The sequence below is a fragment of the Dendropsophus ebraccatus genome, chromosome 2 (genome assembly GCF_027789765.1).
Source record: "Dendropsophus ebraccatus isolate aDenEbr1 chromosome 2, aDenEbr1.pat, whole genome shotgun sequence".
In the NCBI taxonomy this organism is placed as follows: Eukaryota; Metazoa; Chordata; class Amphibia; order Anura; family Hylidae; genus Dendropsophus; species Dendropsophus ebraccatus.
The window spans coordinates 205,225,018-205,249,165 of NC_091455.1; the positions used below are offsets into that span (position 1 = coordinate 205,225,018).

Sequence of the window (24,148 nt, forward strand, 5' to 3'; positions counted from 1 at the left end):
TATAGGAGCAGTATTATAGTAGTTATATTCCTGTATATAGGAGCAGTATTATAGTAGTTATATTCCTGTATATAGGAGCAGTATTATAGTAGTTATATTCTTGTATATAGGAGCAGTATTATAGTAGTTATATTCCTGTATATAGGAGCAGTATTATGGTAGTTATATTCCTGTATATAGGAGCAGTATTATAGTAGTTATATTTCTGTATATAGGGAGCAGTATTATAGTAGTTATATTCTTGTGTATAGGAGCAGTATTATAGTAGTTATATTCTTGTATATAGGAGCAGTATTATAGTAGTTATATTCTTGTATATAGGAGCAGTATTATAGTAGTTATGTTCTTGTATATAGGAGCAGTATTATAGTAGTTATATTCCTGTATATAGGAGCAGTATTATAGCTGTTATATTCTTGTATATAGGAGCAGTATTATAGTAGTTATATTCCTGTATATAGGGAGCAGTATTATAGTAGTTATATTCTTATATATAGGAGCAGTATTATAGTAGTTATATTCCTGTATATAGGAGCAGTATTATAGCAGTTATATTCCTGTATATAGGAGCAGTATTATAGTAGTTATATTCCTGTATATAGGAGCAGTATTATAGTAGTTATATTCCTGTATATAGGAGCAGTATTATAGTAGTTATATTCTTGTATATAGGAGCAGTATTATAGTAGTTATATTCCTGTATATAGGAGCAGTATTATGGTAGTTATATTCCTGTATATAGTAGGCAGTATTATAGTAGTTATATTCCTGTATATAGGAGCAGTATTATAGTAGTTATATTCCTGTATATAGGAGCAGTATTATAGTAGTTATATTCCTGTATATAGGAGCAGTATTATAGTAGTTATATTCTTGTATATAGGAGCAGTATTATAGTAGTTATATTCCTGTATATAGGAGCAGTATTATGGTAGTTATATTCCTGTATATAGGAGCAGTATTATAGTAGTTATATTTCTGTATATAGGGAGCAGTATTATAGTAGTTATATTCTTGTGTATAGGAGCAGTATTATAGTAGTTATATTCTTGTATATAGGAGCAGTATTATAGTAGTTATATTCTTGTGTATAGGAGCAGTATTATAGTAGTTATTGCAACAAAAGAAAGGTAGGGTTGGCACCAAGTTGCACCAGTCAGTGGAGTACACCAGCAGGTGAGCAGTACGGGTGGGACCAAGACAGCTATGTGGATCTGAGCTAGTCAGCATGAAACGTGCCTAGTCGATCAGTGAGAGTGTGCCTGCTCCTTCACCTCCCCTCCCTGCAACTTATAAATATGCATTACGATTAAAGAGACACAGCTACTGAATGGTGAGTGCCCGTTCTTTCTACCTACACTGTTGCATTATAGTAGTTATATTCTTGTATATAGGAGCAGTATTATAGTAGATATATTCTTGTATATAGAAGCAGTATTATAGTAGTTATATTCTTCTATATAGGGAGCAGTATTATAGTAGTTATATTCTTGTATATAGGAGCAGTATTATAGTAGTTATATTCTTGTATATAGGAGCAGTATTATAGTAGTTATATTCTTGTATATAGGAGTAGTATTATAGTAGTCATATTCCTGTATATAGGAGCAGTATTATAGTAGTTATATTCTTGTATATAGGGGCAGTATTATAGTAGTTATATTCCTGTATATAGGAGCAGTATTATAGTAGTTATATTCTTGTATATAGGAGTTAGTATTATAGTAGTTATATTCTTCTATATAGGGAGCAGTATTATAGTAGTTATATTCTTGTATATAGGAGCAGTATTATAGTAGTTATATTCTTGTATATAGGAGCAGTATTATAGTAGTTATATTCTTGTATATAGGAGTAGTATTATAGTAGTCATATTCCTGTATATAGGAGCAGTATTATAGTAGTTATATTCTTGTATATAGGGGCAGTATTATAGTAGTTATATTCCTGTATATAGGAGCAGTATTATAGTAGTTATATTCTTGTATATAGGAGTTAGTATTATAGTAGTTATATTCTTGTATATAGGGAGCAGTATCATAGTAGTTATATTCTTGTATATAGGGAGCAGTATCGTAGTAGTTATATTCTTGTATATAGGAGCAGTATTATAGTAGTTATATTCTTGTATATAGGAGCAGTATTATAGTAGTTATATTCCTGTATATAGGGAGCAGTATTATAGTAGTTATATTCCTGTATATAGGATCAGTATTATAGTAGTTATATTCCTGTATATACGAGCAGTATTATAGTAGTTATATTCTTGTATATAGGAGCAGTATTATAGTAGTTATATTCTTGTATATAGGAGCAGTATTATAGTAGTTATATTCTTGTATATAGGAGCAGTATTATAGTAGTTATATCCCTGTATATAGGAGCAGTATTATAGTAGTTATATTCTTGTATATAGGAGCAGTATTATAGTAGTTATAAAATGTGAAATGGAGAGAAGAGTGCAGCTGCACCTCACACCTATGGCTGATACTAAAGCCGCTAAGCTACTTTAAAAACAAACACCAGGAATTTGGTATACAATTTGATCAAACCAATACGCCCCGTGTACCCCGTGCAGGTATCCTGGTTCACACGGGTCCCTACGCTAACTCTGTACCGTGTCAGTCAGTGACTGCCTCCCCCGCAAGGCGTGCACATGCTGGGAAGTGAGGCCATGCAATGGCCCTGCAACCCCACTGTCACAGGACCAAACCCAAAATGCCCCACACAGACCCTGCCGGCACCACCGGCGGAAAAGGCTGCGCCCAAATTACACATTATAGTAGTTATATTCTTGTATTCTTGTATCTTGTAGAAGCAGCTGCATTTTATTTGTTTGAATTGCAAGATGGTTTCATTAGTTTCCCCCTTTCCTCCAACAGGACACATAGACCTGAGGCATCTCTATTGAAAGCTTTTTATAAAGCTACCTATACACCTTAGGGCCTGATCAGTAGTGTAAACGAGCACCGAACTCCTAGATCTGCACTTGTTACTAAGCCTATTACACGGCTCAATCATTGTTTAGCCAGGGCCGTTTATATTTATTGTTAGCCCTAAACTGTATACATTACCTCTCCAGGGCTCCTGATGTTTTTCCGCTCTCAGTTCGCTACCTGGAGCTGCCGCTGTAGATTCAGAGCAGGTCTCTGAACTGACAGGCCACTCAGCCAATCACCGCCACGGCCAGAGTTTGACTGAGCAGTCTGTCAGTTTAGAGACCGGCTCTGAATCTACAGCGACAGCTTCAGGTAGCGAACTGAGAGCGGAAGAACATCCGGAGCCCTGGAGAGGTAATGTATACAGCTATTTTTTTACAAAATCGTCAGCCATCGGCCGTACATCGCTATTGCACCTAGCCATCCACGGTCGGCGGCTGACTATTTTAGGTGAGGAACAAAAGACACGATCAGCTGATGATCGTTGTCATTGGCTGATTGTTGTCTCTAATTGGACTCTCCCAAAAATCACCAACAGATGGTGTCGGTGGTAATAGGGGTCAGGAATGGTGCAAACTCACCGCCCAACCCTTTTGTTTCACACTGTTGCTGCGGCTTACCCTTAGAGTCCTATTCCACAGGCCGACCAGGGCCCGATCAATAATGTAAACGAGTGGCGATCTGCTAGATTGGCGCTCGTTTACTGGGCTTATTCCACGGCCCGATAATTGTTTAGCAAGGGCTGCAGGGACATCGTTACCGATGTCCTTGCAGCCCTTGTTAAACACCATACATTACTTGACCATGCTGCAGGTCTTCTCCTGCGCTCCTCTACCTCCCGGTCCCGCGCGCAGCAGCAGCTTTGGTGCGGCCTGTTTGAGCGGTGCGGCCTGGTGGTCCTGGCCAGTGATTGGCTGTGCGGTCTGTCAGCCAAAAGGCCACACCGAAGCTGCTGCTGCGCGCGGGACCGGGAGGAAGAGGAGCGCAGGAGAAGACCTGCAACATGGTTAGGTAATGTATGGTGCTGCGGAAATGGTCGGTCGCCCGCCGTGCATCGCTATTCCATGCAGCGACGTGCGGTTGGTGCCTGATGATTTTAGGTTTGACCCTAAACAAACCATCAGCCAATGACAGGATCATCGACTGATCGTTGTCTCTATTCCACGGAGCGATAATCGTCTGAATCGGGGTGATTATCGCTCTGTGGAATAGGCCCCTTACTCTCCCCATAGAACGCTCGGACGTGCTGAGTGTTTCTGTGTATGAGAAGCACATGCAGTAGACCGGACAGCTGGATGATCATTCGTCTGTCAGTTTTTAAAGGTGTCTTTACGACTACACCCCCTAGCTTGCATATACAGACCCCTCTAGGGGGTCGCAAGTTGATGTCCACCAATCTGCATCCCATGACAGTGCTGCTCAGACAGAAATCAGGCTCCGGTCCTACATGACAGCTTCCAGGTTATTAGATCATTTATCTCTATAGAAATGAAGTTATTTCATCCCCCAATAGATCAGAAAAACAAGGTGATATCTGAAAGGAGTACGGTCAATCCATAACTCCCCCTCTAAGTAGCAGACATGGAACATGACTCAGGTGCAGCACAAGAGAAGCTTTTAGTGCACCCTGATGTCGACAATTTTTCTGAATCAATATTCCTCCGCAATGAAAGCCGTAACGTTACCTCATTACTGGAAAACTCAATATTTACTTTTTTTCGACAGATGCTTTAAAAAATACAGAGAAATTCTGACCGTTCCCATGACAATAGCAAACAATATATTATCCATACTGCTGAGCTTATAATATAGGTCCTATAGTCTGGTATGCATCATGTGACATTCTGGAGGTCCTGCTATGGAGAACTAAACAGATTCATGGACTACAAATCTGATGCTCCTTTTTTCCCGCAGCAGCTACACAGCGCGAAAAACAGCGCCGCACCTATCTTTAGGTTGTATGTGGTATTACAACTCGACTCCATTTACTTTATCAGAGAAACCGAGGAAAAGAGTGGCTCTGTTAGTGCAGCTATTTTTATTGTTATGCTAGATATCCCCTTTGAATAAAGGTCAATTTGAGGGGAAAAATACACTACCAACGGGCTACACAGGTGGCAAGGAGAAAAATTTTCACCCCACTGAGTCTTCTTATGTTTAATGAGACAGGGCGACAAATTACTAGTTGTGATAGTACAAAAAGAATGTTGATGGTCTGTAGAAAGAACATTGCTGCCTGTCTGTCTCTTTAAAAAGAAGGTTGCTGCCTGTCTGCCAGTCTGTCCAATAAGAATATTGCTGCCTGTCTACGAGTCTCTCCAATAAGAACATTTCTGGCCATCGACCAATCTCTCTGAAAAGAACATTGCTGTCCGTCTGCCATTCTCTCCAAAGATAAAAACATTGAAAAAAAACATTTATACCCATCTGCCAGGCGCTTCAAAAAGATCATCGCTACCTGTCTGTTAGGGCCCAATTCCACCGGACGATTATCGTTAAATCGTTCGAATCTTAACAATAATCGTTCGGTTGAAATGCAGTTAACGATTAACGACCGAACGAGAAATCGTTGATCGCTTTATAAGACCTGGACCTATTTTTATCGTTGCTCGTTCCCAAAACGTTCGCAAATCGTTCGCATTGAATAAGACGTCGTTCGGTCGTTCGCAATAGATACAAACGCAATAGCGAATAAATAGCGAAGAAAAAACAATCGCAATTACGATCATAAGTAACGATTATCGTTCCATGGAAATGAGTGAACGTTTTCAGGTCTTTCGCAATAGCGGTCGTTTCAGATCGTTAATCGTTAACGATTATGCAAACGATAATCGTCCGGTGGAATAGGGCCCTTAGTCTCTAAAAAAGAAAACATTGCTGACAATGTCTCCAGTGAAATAATAGCTACCCGTTTGTCAGTCTCTCTCTCTCTCAAAAAAACAAAAACAAAACATTGCTGCCAGTCTGCCAGTATATCCAAAAAAAACATTGCTGCCTATCTGCCAGTCTCTCTAATATGAACATTGCTGTCTGTCTGTCTCTCCAGTGAAAACATTGCATACCGTCTAACCATCTCTCAAAAAAAAAAAAAAATTGCTGCTTGTCTGCTTTTTGGTTTAAATGAGAAGCGTTCCAGTATAAAAATCTCATACTGACTTTGAAACACAGTGGCGGTCATACCGTATCATGGTTTGGGCCTGTTTGGCTGCATCAGGACCAGGATGGCAGGTTGGCATCACTAATAGAACAATGCATTCTAAATTATACCAGCACATCTGCCTGTGGGCTAAATCCCAAGAGAATCATGTAAGTATTGTCTGTTTTCTTCCTTTCTCCAAACAACAGCGCCATACCTGTCCACAGGTTGTGTATGGTATTACAACTATCACTTCAATGAGACCGAGCTACAATACCACACACAACCTGAGGACAAGAGTGGCACTGTTTCATCCTGGACACTTAATGGATAGTTGTAATATATGGATCTGTGGGGTAGTTTAGACACTCAGAATACGGGTCCCCACCTCTAGAGTATACAGGACTGGGATCTCCTAGCTTGAATTTACCTTTAAACCTCACTCTGAGCAGATATAACAGATAAGTGCAAGATTTGTGTCGTTATTATAGAACCGGATGGGGCTGAAGATCACCGGAGAAATCTTCTCATCCAGGATTATTAACATTTTTTAATATTTCAGATAAAAATAAAGCAATTAGCGGCGGCAGGTTCTAAATATAGCCGGGAAGGTTACATAACGCGGCACAGGACGGCCGCAGTGAACGGTGATGAACTCTGTGATTCCCGGACGCCTTTTATAAGTCTCCACTGAGAGCTTCAACGCTCGGTGCACAGAGCTAAACCCGAACATCAGAAACCAACTGGAAGCGAGACACAAAGTAATCACATAAAGAGCAAAGAACAGCTACACAACTAACAACTACTGCAACAGCCAAGTGTCTGCGGAGTAACAAGGTCTGATAACTATATATATATATACACAGTCACATACCAGCAACTCTGCAACATCATCAGAAATTATAGTACACAGGAGCAGTATTATAGTAGTTATATTCTTGTATATAGGAGCTGTATTATAGTAGTTATACAAACGGACTGGAGAGAAAGGAACGGCTGCACATCCCATCTATGGCTGATACTTATGCCGCTAGGCCTATATTAAAAATCAACACCAGAGTGTCTGTATATGAATTGATCAAGCAATAATAGCCCCGTGTACCACCGCACAGGTCCTCTGGTCCACACGGGTCCCTACGCTAACTCCACACCGTGTTGGTCAGTGACCGCCACCCCGCAAAGCGTGCACATGCAGGGAAGGGAGGCCATGGAACGGCCCTGCAACCCCAATGTCACAGGACCAAAAAGCCCCACCAAAACCCAGCCAGCACCACCGGCGGGGAAGGCTGCCCCCAAACGACACAAGCATGGATATGGTATTACACTTACCACTGCTGCTCTCAAAGAGTGGGGAAGACATAGGGTCCGGACATGTGAGCACAGGCATATCCTGCTAATTTTGGTCATGTGGGTCTTATAAAGGAGTGCGAGCTGTTCAGAGAGGGAGAACTGTAAAACACGACATGGAGAGAAAGGAACGGCTGCCCATCCCATCTATGGCTGATACTAATGCCGCTAGGCCTATATTAAAAATCAACACCAGAGTGTCTGTATATGATTTGATCAAGCCATAATAGCCCCATGTACCAACGTGCAGTGACCGCCACTGGTAGGTAGAAGCAGTATTATAGTAGTTATATTTTTGTATATAGGGAGCAGTATTATAGTAGTTATATTCTTGTATATAGGAGCAGTATTATAGTAGTTATATTCTTGTATATAGGAACAGTATTATAGTAGTTATATTCTTGTATATAGGGGGCAGTATTATAGTAGTTATATTCTTGTATATAGTGACAGTATTATAGTAGTTATATTCCTGTATATAGGAGCAGTATTATAGTAGTTATATTTTTGTATATAGGGAGCAGTATTATAGTAGTTATATTCTTGTATATAGGAGCAGTATTATAGTAGTTATATTCTTGTATATAGGAACAGTATTATAGTAGTTATATTCTTGTATATAGGGGGCAGTATTATAGTAGTTATATTCTTGTATATAGGAACAGTATTATAGTAGTTATATTCTTGTATATAGGAACAGTATTATAGTAGTTATATTCTTGTATATAGGAGCATTATTATAGTAGTTATATTCCTGTATATAGGAGCAGTATTATAGTAGTCATATACTTGTATATAGGAGCAGTATTATAGTAGTTATATTCTTGTATATAGGAGCAGTATTATAGTAGTTATATTCTTGTATATAGGAGCAGTATTATAGTAGTTATATTCTTGTATATAGGAGCATTATTATAGTAGTTATATTTCTGTATATAGGAGCAGTATTATAGTAGTCATATTCTTGTATATTAGGGGGCAGTATTATAGGTCTCTGATACACATGAGTCCCTACACTAAACGACACCGTGTCGGTCAGTGAACGCCAACCCCAACAATAATAGTTATATTTTTGTACAGAGGGTCCGCCCTGGGTCACTTTGTTTTACTTTTGCAGATTACATGTGAGAACAAACATTTCCCATAGATTTAGGGAGCGTTAGATAAGATTTAGTTCCTGTTCCTTCCTCCTGCGGTGTGTCTGGGATCTCAGGAGATGTGTGTTACAGCGCTGGCAGTAAGAGTTAGTGTCGGGAACATGGTTTGGCGGATTTATTATTAATGAGGATAAATAAATAATGCAGCTAAAATGCTTTGCAAGTAAAAAATAAAACCGCTAATGTAGAAAAAGATTTCCCTCTTTCTTCCCTCCTCGTACTTGTTACATCTCAGGGAGAAATGTCTAGGAAATGTTTTATTAAATTAATTAGATGAAAGATTCAGGATTGAGTATTTCTGTTTATAGTCGAATGAGGTTACGGGAGATCAAAGCCATTTAAAGTGAAGGAAACTTTAGATACAAAAACATGAGCAGGGTAATGTAGGGTTATTTATACACCATAGGGGCGGCATATACTATACTAATAAGATTAACAGCCACAAGAACATGTAACATGTAACATAAGCCTTCAGTATTACCTGGATTTCTCCTTTTATTACTAATAAAATGTTATCCGACAGTTGTGACAAAAATAGAGAAAAATAGCAAACAAACAGGTATACTGCTCATGTCTGTTATTGAGTAAACATCCACAGTGCAAAGGGGAAGAATTAATTTTTGAATTTAATACCCAGTAGATGCCCCATTGTAAGCAACCACCTTAAAAAGACTTGCACCCTGGGAAGAAATTTAGGAACATTCCTTGTAGAGTGTTCTTCAGTTCATCAATATTTCTAGGATTCTTTATAGCCTGTGGATGTTTACTGAAAGTGCTCAATAAAAAGCATCAGCAATACAACCATTGGTTTGTTATAAGTTTACTAACATTGTGTTTATTAGAAATTTTATTAGCATCATTAGAGTAGAGATTCCAAAGAATTCAATTATCTTGCAACTGTTATAACTACTATAATACTGCTCCTATATACAAGAATATAACTACTATAATACTGCTCCTATATACAAGAATATAACTACTATAATACTGCCCCTTTATACAGGAATATAACTACTATAATACTGCTCCTATATACAGCAATATAGCTACTATAATACTGCTCCTATATACAAGAATATAACTACTATACTACTGCTCCTATATACAAGAATATAACTACTATAATACTGCTCCTATACACAAGAATATAACTACTATAATACTGCTCCTATATACAAGAATATAATACTATAATACTGCTAATATATACAAGAATATAACTACTATACTACTGCTCCTATATACAAGAATATAACTACTATAATACTGCTCCTATATACAAGAATATAACTACTATAATACTGCTCCTATATACAAGAATATAACTACTATAATACTGCCCCTATATACAAGAATATAACTACTATAATACTGCCCCTATATACAAGAATATAACTACTATAATACCGCCTCCTATATACAGGAATATAACTACTATAATACTGCTCCTATATACAAGAATATAACTACTATAATACTGCCCCTATATACAAGAATATAACTACTATAATACTGCCCCTATATACAAGAATATAACTACTATAATACCGCCTCCTATATACAGGAATATAACTACTATAATACTGCTCCTATATACAAGAATATACCTACTATAATAACAAATAAAATTCTCTTTTGATCTAATATACAGAGCTCCAATCCTTCTATCTGGACTATACAAGGATCTGCAGCTCATATTATAAATCATACCGCCAAACACTATTGTAACATATGAAGAAATGAATCCGCCCTAAGGTTTAATCTTATTTAGACTGATAAAGTCGTCCTGCTTCTTAATGATCCTGTAATATCTCCAACATCAATTACTTATCCTCAATCTCCGAGCCACAAATCTGTAAATTGGGGAACAAATTGAGTGATTCTGCTCCGTCGTGTGTCGGTGAATTATCCGCTGAAGTCGTCTCCGCTTTGTTTGCTCGGCTGCATTTTCAGCCCATTATAGGAAATTGCAGCTCAAGATTATTTTAATGATTATTATTGTATCCCTAGAAATAGTCAGAACACAGTCCGGCTTATCGGCTCATACCATGAGAACGGGGTCTTTGTCACCAATAGGAAGCTCAATGGAAAGGACTAATCTGGGAATTGTCTCTGGACAGTTCCTGACATGGACAGAGGTGGCAGCAGAGAGCACTGTGTCACACCGGAAAGAATACACCACTTGCTGCATGACATACAGCAGCTGATAACTACTGGAAGAGTAGGGATTTTTAAATAGAAGCAGATTACAAATCTGTATAATTTAATGTCACAAGCTGATTTGAAAGGGGAAAAACTGCTGGAGTAACCCTTTAATGCAATGGGTGCTCACCCTGGATAGGGGACATCAAGCATAGGAGGAGCCCTGTTAGGACCTCCATTAATTAGCTGTTATCTATACGTGTTTACTTTCCCTGCAGCGCCACCACAGGGGAAATGATGCATTCCACATAGCCCATTCAAATCAATGGGATATCTGAGTAATGATGGACAGGGTGGGTCCTCCAGAGCTCTCTTATTCACTATAACAGGGGTCCTCAACTGGCAGACCGCGGTCCGAACGCTGACCGCGGAGGCCAGCTGTCCGGACCCCTGCTGCAGCTCAGTATACCTGTATACTGAGGTGCGCTGCTCCCCTCTGCTCAGTAACTATGAGCGCTCAGTAACTATGAGCACTGACAGAGAGGGAGCCATTGGCTCCCTTACTCCCTATCAGTCACTTGTGTGGCCGCAGTGGTCACAAGAGGCTGCTCTGCGCTGTCTCTGGTTTCGGCGCTTGAGTGATGTCACTGAAGCGCTGACGCCAGGACACGGGGAGAGTGGCCTCTTGTGACCGCTGCAGTGCGGCCGCAAGAGGGGAAGAAAAGAGACACAGGGGGACTATATACTACTGTGGAAGCGCACAGGGGGGGCTATATACTACTAGGGAGCACAAAGCGGGGGTCTACATGCTACTGGGGGAGCACACAGCGGGGGGGCTATATACTACTGGGGAGCACAAAGCAGGGGTCTATATACTACTGGGGGAGCACACAGGGGGCTATATACTATTGGTGGAGCGCACAGGGGTCTATATACTACTGGGGGAGTGTACAGGGGGGCTATATACTATTGGGGGAGCGCACAGGGGGACTATATACTACTGGGGGAGCGCACAGGGGGGCTATATACTACTGGGGGAGCGCACAGGGGACTATATACTACTGTGGGAGCAACAGGGGGGCTATATACTACTGGGGGAGCCCAACATGTTTACTACTGATGTTCAGCTCGGACCTTCACCTGACAATCGACCCCGGTAAGTGGACCTTCACTAAAAGTTGTTGAGTACCCCCTGCACTATAAACTCCACCCAAGATATGGGAAACCTCTATGAAACCTAGAAATTTCTTCTAGGTAGTAGGAAAATGGATCTTCTAGACTGGAAAATCCCTTTAACATACAACGTTAACAGAACTTCAGTAACATATTACGTGCTATTGTTACCTTTACATAGGACTCTAAGTAAAGCCGCAGTATTAGAGTTATAATATCATGATATGAAACAATACAGCCTGGCGGAGTACACTGGCACGTTCATCTCTGCTATATCCCCATACATCCCGGCAATGACAGAGCTATGTCTCATTAGACGAGAGCCGTGTAAGCAGAATCAGCCGACCCGCCTCACTAATGTCCTGGATGACAGAACGTGTTTGTTACAAGCTCCGTCTACGGCGCCTAATGAGCGCAAAAACATGACATTATTCTTCCGAGCCGTCGCATGGGATGAGTTTGATTGGTGACGATAACATTTCAATGCTCAGAATTTACATATCAAGCAGGATGAGGCTTCAGTGTTTGTTTTCTATTCATGTCCAGTATGACTTGGGAGGATAATCCAACCTTCTTATACATCAGTAACCAAAGACCGTGGCCAATGAAGGTGGGCAGATGTCATGGCCTAGAGGGATTAGAATCTCACCAATAGCTCAAGGTCCCAAACTAGGCCCAATAAGGTGGCCCTCACCTAAATCTTCTATACTGAGCAATCCTTCAAGCCAATCCACAACTAGGACTAGCTACCTTGGCCGAAACTGACCAGATATTGGTGCCATGGCCCAAAGGGATCAGTACCCAACTTCTAACTAATAGTTCAAGGTCCCAAAGGTGGCGCTGACCTTGTCCCATTCTCACCTAAATCTTCTATAGTGAACCATCCGTCATGTCAACTCAAAACTAGGACTGGTAACCTTGGCCGAAACTGACCAGATATGGGTATGTTATTTCTTCATCCTCCCACTCCTCTTAATTAGGGATGGTCCGAACCCTCCGACGCTCGGCATCAGATTTCCGCTGTCTGCCCGCTCCATGGAGCGGGTGGATACAGCAGGAGGACCGCCTGGAAAACTGGGATACAGCCATAGCCATTGGCTGTATCACAGTTTTCCAGGCGGTCCTCCCGCTGAATCCACCCGCTGCACAGAGCGGGCAGACAGCAGGAATCATTACCGAGAGTTCGGGTTCGTACGAACCCGAACCGAACTCGGTTCGGACCATCCCTACTCTTAATACATCTGTCTCTTCTGGAGAACGTTTAGAGGCAACAACCTTAATACTTAGTGCTTTACCTGAGGTTTTTCTTCGATAATTCAATGAGTCATCCATGGCTGATGTAGCAGTGTACATAAAAATCTATGAAATTTTTGGGCCAAACAGTTTTTGGGAGATTTTAGTTCTTAAAGCCTTAATGCAACGACAAGTAAGTCAACTGAGATAACTGTGAGAACAAAGGTCCACATAAACCAAAAATGGAAATTGAAATTGCCTCACACTAAGCCAAATGTTCCATCTTGAACCATCCTTCAAGGTAACTGACATCTAGAACTACCTACCTTGGTCCTTTCTTCTTGCCCTGGCTTGTCTTAGCATATCCATCCGTTCGGGAGGAAGTTCTAAGAGCCACACACAAGGCTCAAGGCTCACTGGTCATGTTCATGAAAGTCTAGTCAAAAATTTTGGTTAGAGATGAGCGAACCTTGAGCATGCTTGCTTTCATCGGAACCCAAATGCTCTGCCTTGGATTACCGGTGGCTAAAAAAGTTGGATGCAGCTCCAAGGCTGCCTCAAAAACATGGATACAGCCATAGGCCATATCCATCTTTTCCATGACTCCCTAGGGTGGCAACCAACTTCTTCAAAAAAAAAATTCAGTATAAAAATATACAGAATATTAGGATGATGTGTTTTGCTCCCTTCTTTCTAGTACAACTTATCCCACTTATAGCTGCTCAGTACTTGGAGCTGTAATTGTGGAGGACTTGGTCTTGACAAGGCCGTCACTGCTAGAATGACAATAATGGTAATGGCCCGATAGTCTTACATTCTTAGGCAGAAAGGTCATCATCCCCAGACGATCCAATGGTATGACCATAGAGATACCCTCAGGTCAGAAGGTCAGTAGGTTGAAGTAAAGGTCAAGGGTCATTAGGGCCATATAGTATAATGGAACAAAGAGGACATGATTTAGTGCTACATAATAATGGTGCATGTAGTAGATTATAGGGTCTTTCATCTAAGATCTAGATCTAGAATCGATGGGAGACGGACCACCTCCGATGATGGGAATGAGGGAATAAAGGATTCTTAGTAAGGTATTTCTTTACTTGGGATATTACTGATTTCATGTACTGATTCCATGGCCAAGGCAAAGCGGTGTAATATTGCTGAACCCTATGGACCTCTATGACCATAATACCGAGGTCTGGGGACATAGGCCAGATGCATAGAGCAGAAGTGTTAGTATGGCATGTGCATCCTGGAGACACTATGGCCGCGTATGACTGGTGAGCTGAGAGTCGTTGACTTCATTGTGGCTAATGCATTAAGAATATGATAAGTAAATAACCAAAACACAATAGAAACAGATAGCACACTATAGATATAGGTCATCGCTAAAAGTCATTTCATAATCCGGTTCCTGTATCCAGGAAGACGCATAAAATGTCCCCGGCCGAGGGATGAAAAGAAATATTTGTCACGTTATTGGACTGAATACACAGCGCGCTGGACAAACACAGCTAGATCTACATTCCAGCATGTATATAATGTGTGCAAGCAACAGGCCCAGAGCGGACTTTGCTCTCCGAGGGGGCAGATAAATTATTGTGTTGCACAATTACAGTAATGGACACCCAATAAGCACAAACAGAGTAAATGTGTCTATTAGAAGGTTATTATGGTCGGGCTAAGCTCTAGCGTGAGCTTCGGTAGGGAGAAAATGCTGATGGCAAATGGAAAAAAACAACATGTCCTTGCTTGGCTGAACGTGGCCTCATCCTTTTGAGGGGTGTTACTGACTGGCGTATTGTTTGCTCATAACACATTCATAGAACTAACAAGACCTCTAAGAGGAGAACCGGATCCTTATTCCTATTACTTTACACACGCACTCTATGTGCAGCACATCCTCCTCCCTTCAGCTTCTAGGGCAGGAAGTAGCTAACCGTCTGGGGCAGGAAGTAGATGCTTGGAACAGGAAGTCGGTGTCTGGGGCAGGAAGTAGCTAACCATCTGGGGGTAGGAAGTAGATGCCTGGAGCAGGAAGTCGGTGTCTGGGGCAGGAAGTAGCTATGTCTCTGGAGCAGGAAGTAGCTAACTGTCTGGGGCAGGAAGTAGACGCCTGGGGCAGGAAGTAGCTAACTGTCGGGGCAGGAAGTAGCTAACTGTCAGGGGCAGGAAGTAGCTAGCTGTCTGTAGTTGGAAGTAGATAGCCATCTGGGACAGGAAGTAGTTAACTCTCTGGGGCAGGAAGAAGGTGTTTGGGGGCAGGAAGCAGATATATGGGGCAAGAATAAGTCAGGTGTCTGAAGTGGGAAGTAGGTATCTGGGGCCGGAAGTAGCTAGCTACCTAGAGCTGGAAGCAGCTAGCTGTCTGAGGCAAGAAGTAGGTGTTTGGGGCAGGAAGTGGCCAGCCATCTGGGGCAGGAAGTGGCCAGCCATCAGGGGCAGGAAGTAGCTAGCTATCTGGGCTGGAATTAGGTTTTTGTGATGCAGGAATCAGCTAGCTGGGAAGAGTAGAAGGAAGCTGGCTGTGTGGGGTAGGAAGTAACTGTCTGGGGCAGGAAGTAGGTAGCTGTGTGAGACAGGAAGTAGGTAGCTGTGTGAGACAGGAAGTAGGTAGCTGTTTGAGACAGGAAGTAGTAAGCTGTGTGAGAGAGGAAGTAGTTAGCTGTGTGAAAGAGGAAGTAGCTGTGTGAAATAGAAAGTAGGTAGCTCTGAGAGACAGGAAGTAATTAGCTGTGTGAAACAGGAAGTAGCTGTGTGAGACAGGAAGTGGTTAGCTGTGTGAGACAGGAAGTAGTTGGTTGTGTAAGACAGAAAGTAGTTGGTTGTGTGAGACAGGAAGTAGTTAGGTACCTGGGGTAGGAAGTAGCTAGCTGTTTGGGACAGGAATTAGCTAGCCCCTACAAATGGCAGGATACAAATTATGAGGTTATAAAGTACAACTTTTCTTAAAAACCAAAACCTCACATAATTCTGTTGATGGAAACAAGCAAATTAAAAATAATACATACATAAATATAGATCTTAGGGGTGAAGAGGAATAAAAAATGCTGCATCAGGAAGGGGTTAACCAAGTGACGAATATTTAAAAAAAAAATTCTGAATGTTAAAACCGGTCGACTTGGTTTGGCAATTACATCAGGACGGCGTTTTTTGGCGAAATGTCAAAATATTTACACTTTGAGACTCTAGGGGGAAACTGAAATGATTCTGCCTCGTCAAGTGAGTGCAGAGACAGGAGATAAGAGCGCCGCGTCTCCTCACCGTGACAAATGGAGGAAAAACATTAAAATTCATTCAGCTTCCCTAAATCTGGGGATTACACACGAACAAAATCTGACGGCAGGAGAAGAAACCAGCGGCCGGGAAATATTCAGGTGGCTTAGGACATCAAAGTCCACGCTATGTGAGCAAATACCAGTTTTGTTGTTTCTTATAATTCACCGGCACGGCCTCATTCCCGATAACAGGATTGGTTGTTTACCGCGCCGGATGAGTTTTATGCATCGATGTGTATTTTGCACATTTCACTTATACTTTCTGTCCACTCAAGAAATAACAAAACAAAAAATGCGTCTATAACCTTATCCGACATGGCGACTCCAGGGCTCATTGGCTGTGACCTATTTCATTATGGCGGGTCACGTCTTGGCTACTTTCCCATCATCGGCTCGTTCATCTATTTTAGGGACGTATGTTTGTTTGTTCAATTGATCCGCCAGGATAAATTGTTTCCTTCAGAAATCACTTCAAGGGTGACTACTTAGGTAATGAAAAGAGGGGGAGGGGGTGGCTTGCGATAAGGAAGAGATGTTGAGCTTTCCCATTGCTGCCAACCACAATTTATAGTATTTCTATATAGACCTTCTGCAGAAGAACTAATTTTTTTTCCCCCATGACCCAATGCCTGGAAATGAGTTTTTAATAGATAGATGTATAACCACCTCAACACTAAGATTAGTTAGAACATCTTTATAATATGACCAGTGCATCTGTTATGATCAGAGATGATGCCCATCCCGGACGAGCCCCCAATTTTTTAAAGCTCATAACAGGTACGACTGACTTGCTATTTTATTCAATCCCTAATGCAGCTCCACTCAGGTAACGAATGGCGGAGGGAGTGATCTGCTATATATTATCATGTAGATCTTCTGAGGAAGAGTTAGTTTGAAACTTTGGAGCACTGCCTGGAATTTTGTATCCGTACACTAACTGGGTCCCTTCAATGAAAACCAGCATCCATCTACAGATTGTAGCATACATGACATCAGAAAGACTGATACTGATACTCCAGCTTAAATGTTATTTCAAATCAACTGGTGTGGTGTCTCACCGCGGGTGTAACTTGTCTTTACACCCCTTGCAAAAGCATGTACTTCAAAGTAGTAGTGGTGATGAAGTAGTACCTACGTTTTGCCACTAGATGTCGCTAGTATATATATTGTGTGGGTTGTTGTTTCTGTGATTTCTGCACCAATGAGAGCTCTTCCTCTTATCTACCTATCTCCTTTCTTCTCTTGCATTCTCTTCTCACCCACTCACAGCACATATTACATATGCTGTAGGAAGTTGTCACATGGGGAGAGGAAGTGTAGCCCCACTTAGTGAGTCTTCTGTAGAGGAAGGACACAAGCCAGATCGGTCCCTGCAGCAGTCAAGTTGGGCCCTGGCTTATCCCAGGTTATCCCCTGTTAGAGGACAAGTCCAGTGTAGTCTGAGGTATGGTACAAAACAGACGCACATGGGAACAGACACTCTTTTCTTGAAAGTAGCACTTATACACACTATGCAGTGCTAAACACTCACAGAGAGGACAAAGTCAGGGATCATCCCAGCCCACACCGTGAAGTCTAAAGGAGCTGAACAGTACCCTGAAGAAAGAGGAACTGATCCGGATAGAGCAAAGTTGCTAGAAGCCTACGTACTCTATCTCGCAGCGCGGGTGTAATCAGAGAACTCTGATCACTCTGCTCATCACAGGTAACAAGGTCTGGGACTTGTGTCACCCTCATAGGATGGGTTGCCCAATAATGGGGGGCAAAAGGTGGTGCAAAGACTAAGGAGTCAAAACATGGGCACAAGTATTCTATCTACTCTCAAGTATTCTTCTTATTCTACTTCTAAAGTTCCGGCAGAGCACAGTACTACATTGGGTTCGGACTCTCTCAACATCCTTCTCTATACTTCCCTGAACCTTTTCTACCTCTCAGCACGCAAACCAGCCAGTATGGCTGCACAACTCTATAAGCTCTTAGCACAGATCCTGTCACTAAAGTCTAAAGTGTATGGTCTAGACAGAAGTCCGCTGTATATCATTGTTTTAAGTATTCCTAAAAGTAAAGAAGAAGCTATATATTTAACTGGACTCAGTGGTTAATCTCTAAGCACCTACACAGCCATTGCATCTTCCTTGGGTCATCTCCTCTTTCTGTGGGTGGCAGTACACAGAGGAAAGGGTATAGTTAGCCTCACTAAAGTAAAAGCAGGTGTGCCATCATACCTGTGTGCCCAACCGTGACTGGCATCACAAAAACATTACACCTGGCTAAGCTATTCCCCGACCAACCACTACTGTAGTGGAGTGACACTTCACCATCTGGCAAGTGACCAGTAATCCACCACCATACTGGTGTCAGAAAGTTATATAGATTTGTAATTTACTTCTGTTTAAAAATCTCCAGTCTTCCAGTACTTATCAGCTGCTGTAAGTCCTGAAGGAAGTGGTGCATTCTTTCCAGTCTGACACAGTGCTCTCTGCTGCCACCTTTGTCCATGTCAGGAACTGTCCAGAGCAGGAGAGGTTTTCTACAGGGATTTGCTACTGCTCTGGACAGTTCCTGACATGGACACAGGTGGCAGCAGAGAGCACTGTGTCAGACTGGAAAGAATGCACCACTTCCTGCAGGAAGTTGTTGCAAATTGCAACACCTGCCGTAATTAATTGAAAATATACATTGCATTGAAGTCTATGGAATCCTGACTGGAGTGTATACACTCTGGGGGAGATTAATCAAACATGGTGTAAAGTGAAACTGGCTCAGTTGCCCCTAGCAACCAATCAGATTCCACCTTTCATTTTTCAAAGAGTCTGTGAGGATGAGGAATCTGATTGGTTGCTAGGGGCAACTGAGCAAGTATCACTGTACACCATGTTTGATAAATCTCCCCCTCTGTATACACTACGGACGGGAATCCATGCGGCTGCACGAAAAACTAACATCAACACTAACAGTTTGCATGGCCACTATTCATTGAATAGCACCCACACAAGACTGTCAGAACAGACAATGTAAAGTGCGTCTCCGGCCGCACTTTCCATTGTGTGCTATGGGTAATTGGAATGCACCCGGATGTGCCCGAGTCCCCATTCTGAAGAAATAAGGTTCATGCAGCCAGTAATGCAGTACCGGCTGGGATGAACGTAAAGTCATAGTGAATGACACTGGCCATTCTGTAAAACGACCATTGTGTGAATCCGGCCTTAAAGGTATTGTCCAGTGAAAATCTTTTTCTCTCTGTCCATGTCAGGAATTATCCAGAGCAGAAGTTTTCTATGGGGATTTACTACTGCTCTGGACAGTTCCTGACATGGACAGAGGTGGCAGCAGAGAGCACTGTGTCAGACTGGAAAGAATACACCACTTCCTGCAGCACATACAGCAGCTGATAAGTATGGAAAGACTTGCGATTTTTAAATAGAAGTAAATTACAAATCTGTATAACTTTCTAAAACCAGTTGATTTGAAAGAAAACGATTTTCGCTGGACAACCCCTTTAAGCTGTGATGAGTCCATCCAACTCTTCCAGGTTCTGCTAATTCTCCGTACACTAATTCTTCTGTACGTAAAGGAATTTGCAGCAGCCGCAACATGCAGGGGACGTGACTGTGACTCAGGAAGTGCTGTCAGGACCTGCTCCACAATCACGTCCTACTTGAGATAACAAAGCTATTAGTGTTTGCAGAAGCCCAGCGTGTTCTCAGGCAGAGGAGTGTTCTGTTGGACAGCGGCGGACGAGTATTCTCTCCCTCTACAATGGATGTAACAACCAATATGAGAGCAAATATTTGATAAAGGGATAACCGGAGAAAACAGCAACAAGATTTCCCATCTTGGCTTTGTAGGTTGCAGAACAGCCCAAGTCTTTGTTTTCGTGAATCGAAAGACGGATTTAGGGACGTGAAAACAAAGCTCAGTTCGGCCCTTTAAACCATTTGTCTTAATGGACTGGTTCCTATAAATATGCCGCATTGTAAGTGGTTTCATGTACAAATAGATTTATGATGACCTAAGGATGGGGTAAGAGATGGCAATGGGGCTCCCTAACTTCGGCTGTCCAGGCATGATGGGAATTGTAGTTGTGCAACAGCTGGAGGGCAGAAGGTTCCCCATCCCTGGTCAATATAGGTCCATATAGCCTCCAAGTCTTTGGTTACTTGGTGTCTGCTCCCTGCACCCCCTTGAGGCCACAGGTGGTATGACACCCCTGTGTGTGTTATCTATGTACCGCCAACATGGTGTAAGCACGGACTAGTAAACATTGGCAGGTTTTCATAGAACTGGGCACTCAATACTATTCTAGTAGCCAGTATCCTATGGATAAAACACACAGTGCATCCCCCATTGCCTTATCGGGAAGACGATGGAGAGAACGACAGTCAACAATTTTCCTACAAGCAAGAAATCTAACACATTAATCACAGTCGAAAAGTGACAGAAAGTCTCGGGAGGTGAGAATGTTCTGGCCTGAATATTCCTTAATTAATTTAACATTAGCGTCGGTGCCAAAGTAAATAGCATCGACTGGTAGGATCCGCGCAGCGCTCAGCAGACGGCCATGCATCCACCAGGAGCCGACACCACCGCTTTTATCTCTAGTCATTAGGCATATGGATAGCAGAGCAAACACAGGAGGAGACGGCTATTGGGCTGGGGACCATTAGATTACCGGAGGAGGGGGGGAGGGGGAATTAAGAGATTAATGCATTTTACACCCAATGGTTTGTGCAAAAACAAATCAATCACTTGCCGGCTTTCCCAGCCACTTCTTTCCTCAGACCTTGTTAAGATAACACAATTGATGTATACGCGGTTTCCAGGTTAGCGCAAAGCAATTAAGATAAAGTGACCATTTCTAGGAGTCGAGCCTCTCGGGAAATGTGGATGAGTTCTCGTGAAGAGGATGGAGGAAGTAGAGGGTGGCTAGAGGATGGGCAAGTGCACCGGGAGGTCAATGAGGATGGACAAGTGCACCGGGAGGGCCCTGAGGATGGGCAAGTGCACCGGAGGGCCCTGAGGATGGGCAAGTGCACCGGGAGGTCAATGAGGATGGACAAGTGCACCGGGAGGGCCCTGAGGATGGGCAAGTGCAACGGGAGGTCAATGAGGATGGACAAGTGCACCGGGAGGGCCCTGAGGATGGGCAAGTGCACCGGGAGGTCAATGAGGATAAGCAAGTGCACCGGGAGGTCAATGAGGATGGGCAAGTGCACCTGGAGGTCACTGAGGATGGGCAAGTGCACCTGGAGGTCACTGAGGATGGGCAAGTGCACCGATAGGTCAATGAGGATGGGCAAGTGCACCTGGAGGTCACTGAGGATGGGCAAGTGCACCGATAGGTCAATGAGGACAGGCAAGTGCACCGGGAGGTCCCGGAGGATGGACAAGTGTACATGGGAGGGCCCTGAAGACGGGCAACTGCACCAGGAGGGCCCTGAGGACAGGTGGCAGGTACAGGATCTGGTGGGGTAGCTGAAGAGTATAGGGGGGGTAATAAAGCACTTCAGATCCCTTTGATGGTCCAGGCTAAAGAATCTCCCATAATTTGCCTCACTGCTCATCGTACAGGACGCCAGACTCCCGGCTTCTTTAACCACATCTAATGGTTTAGATATCATGGTTGCTATTGTTCACTGTATTTAAGAGGTTATATTGCCTGATCTTGGCCATAAGTAGGTGTCACAGACCTTCCACATATGGAGCAAGCTCAGATCCCATGGCACCATACAAGGATAACCACTGAGCCACTATACAAGCATAACCAGAGAGCCACTATACAAGCATAACCACAGAGCCACTATACAAGGATAACCACTGAGCCACAAGGATACCACGTGATAACATATGGCTGCAATACTGGAGGGAATCTCTATACACTACAACCGTACATAGCAGAGGATCACACATCCCTGTGTCCAGCCTCCTGCTGCCATATAATGATCACCGACCTGGAGGAAGGAAATAACTCAAGAACCAACAGAAACAGCTTCATACGGAAAAGACAAGTGTACACTACAGGGCTGAGCAACTACCAGGCTGTATATAGTGTGTGAAGAAGGAGATAATTCATCTATCTATCTATCTATCTATCTATCTTCTATCTATCTATCTATCTATCTATCTCCTATCTATCTCCTATCTATCTATCTATCTATCTATCTATCTATCTATCTATCTATCTATCTATCTCCTATCTATCTATCTATCTATCTATCTATCTATCTATCTATCTATCATCCATCTCCTATCTATCTATCTATCTATCTATCTATCTATCTATCTATCTATCTATCCTTCTCATTTCACTGAACCCTTATCCCATCCTCCATGTTGTAGAATATTCGGTGACACACACTGTATCACATTTTGGCAGATTCTTCATCTTTCATTAACAGAACTATTTGAATCTCCAAGCCATCTTAATCCTCGCAGTCGTCTTGATCCTCAGTTATCTGCAGCGCAAAGGCCAAGACATCCATTATGGCGGTGACACGTCTCTGGCGCGCTTTGCCTGACACCTCCTCCTCCTCCCCCTTTTTTGGTGCCAAAAGCTGAGAAATCAGATATATTTTCCACTGATTCCAAAAGTCCTAAAAAAAATATTGTTCCAAGTGACAGATCTCCAGATGCCGAATCCCAGAGATGTCCCGACCAGACACCCCCTCCTCATCACCGGTAGTATATGTCTACTCAGAGCATACTGTCTGTCTGTCTATCTATCTATATTTCAGTGGTGATTTAACAGCATATTGGCTAGATTTGGGGCCGGTATCCTCCATATATCTTATTTAGTTATAAGGAGGTGTTATTAGTGCTCACTATGGGGGGCTCCTACAGTCAAGTATTCTGTATCCTCAGGACACTGGTAAGTAAAACTAAAACTGAAGAATTTCTTGGGACATCAAGGAGAAGATATATACTAGAGCCCGTGTTCTAACCCGGACCTGATAAGCTTCTGGGAAGGCCTAGTCAGGTGCAGATTGGCTATAAATACCCTTGCTGTAGCCTCCTTTTGTGGTGTCCCACCACTGGTGTTTCTTTCTCTTCTATGCACCTGTCAAAAGGTTCTCACTTCAGGTTAAGTGGTGGATGTGGTACTTTAGAGTTTCCCCACTAGGTGTCAGTGTCTCTTATGGTTATATGTTCTTATGTGCACAGCTGAGGAGAGTCATGGGTTAAGGTTTTTATACCATGTGTTATGTGCTGGCCATTTGGAAGTGCTCTCTCTTTCTCCACCTATCCTCTTTTTCTTTGCTCTACACACATACACCCTGCAGGAGGAGTTAGCTCTGTGTGGGAGGAAGTGACGTGGGGCAGTTGAGTCTAGCCGCCAACGTGAGCAAATGCAGATAGGGACCAACAGTTCGTTCAGCCAAACTATTATATTCACTATGCAGTGCTAAGCACCAATAAAGGAGAGTAGCCACCAAGGAACACCCTGACCTACACCAGGAACACGTCAGAAAAGTGCAGGGCAGTATCCTGAAAAGATAGGTACTAGCCTCACTAGGAAAAAGCAACCAGTATATAAAGGTCTACGTATCCTACTGCGCAGTACAGGTAACTGGGAAGACTCGGACACCTACCTACACCCAGATAATCACCACTGGGGTTCGTACTACCCTACTGGGACGAGTTCTACGCTACCAGAGGGCAGAGGGCAGAGGTTAGACAGTGTCTAAACATACGAGTACGAGTAGCACTTCACTACTATAAGATATTTCTCAAGGTTCCAGCACAGTA

General features: G+C 42.6%; 1 protein-coding gene across 2 annotated transcripts in view; it reads right to left on the bottom strand.

The window, feature by feature from the left end:
- The window catches only part of LOC138783926 (vasoactive intestinal polypeptide receptor-like), a 159,916-nt gene that overhangs the window by 98,695 nt on the left and 37,073 nt on the right, over positions 1–24,148 (bottom strand). The gene's annotated exons all lie outside the window — the stretch shown is intronic.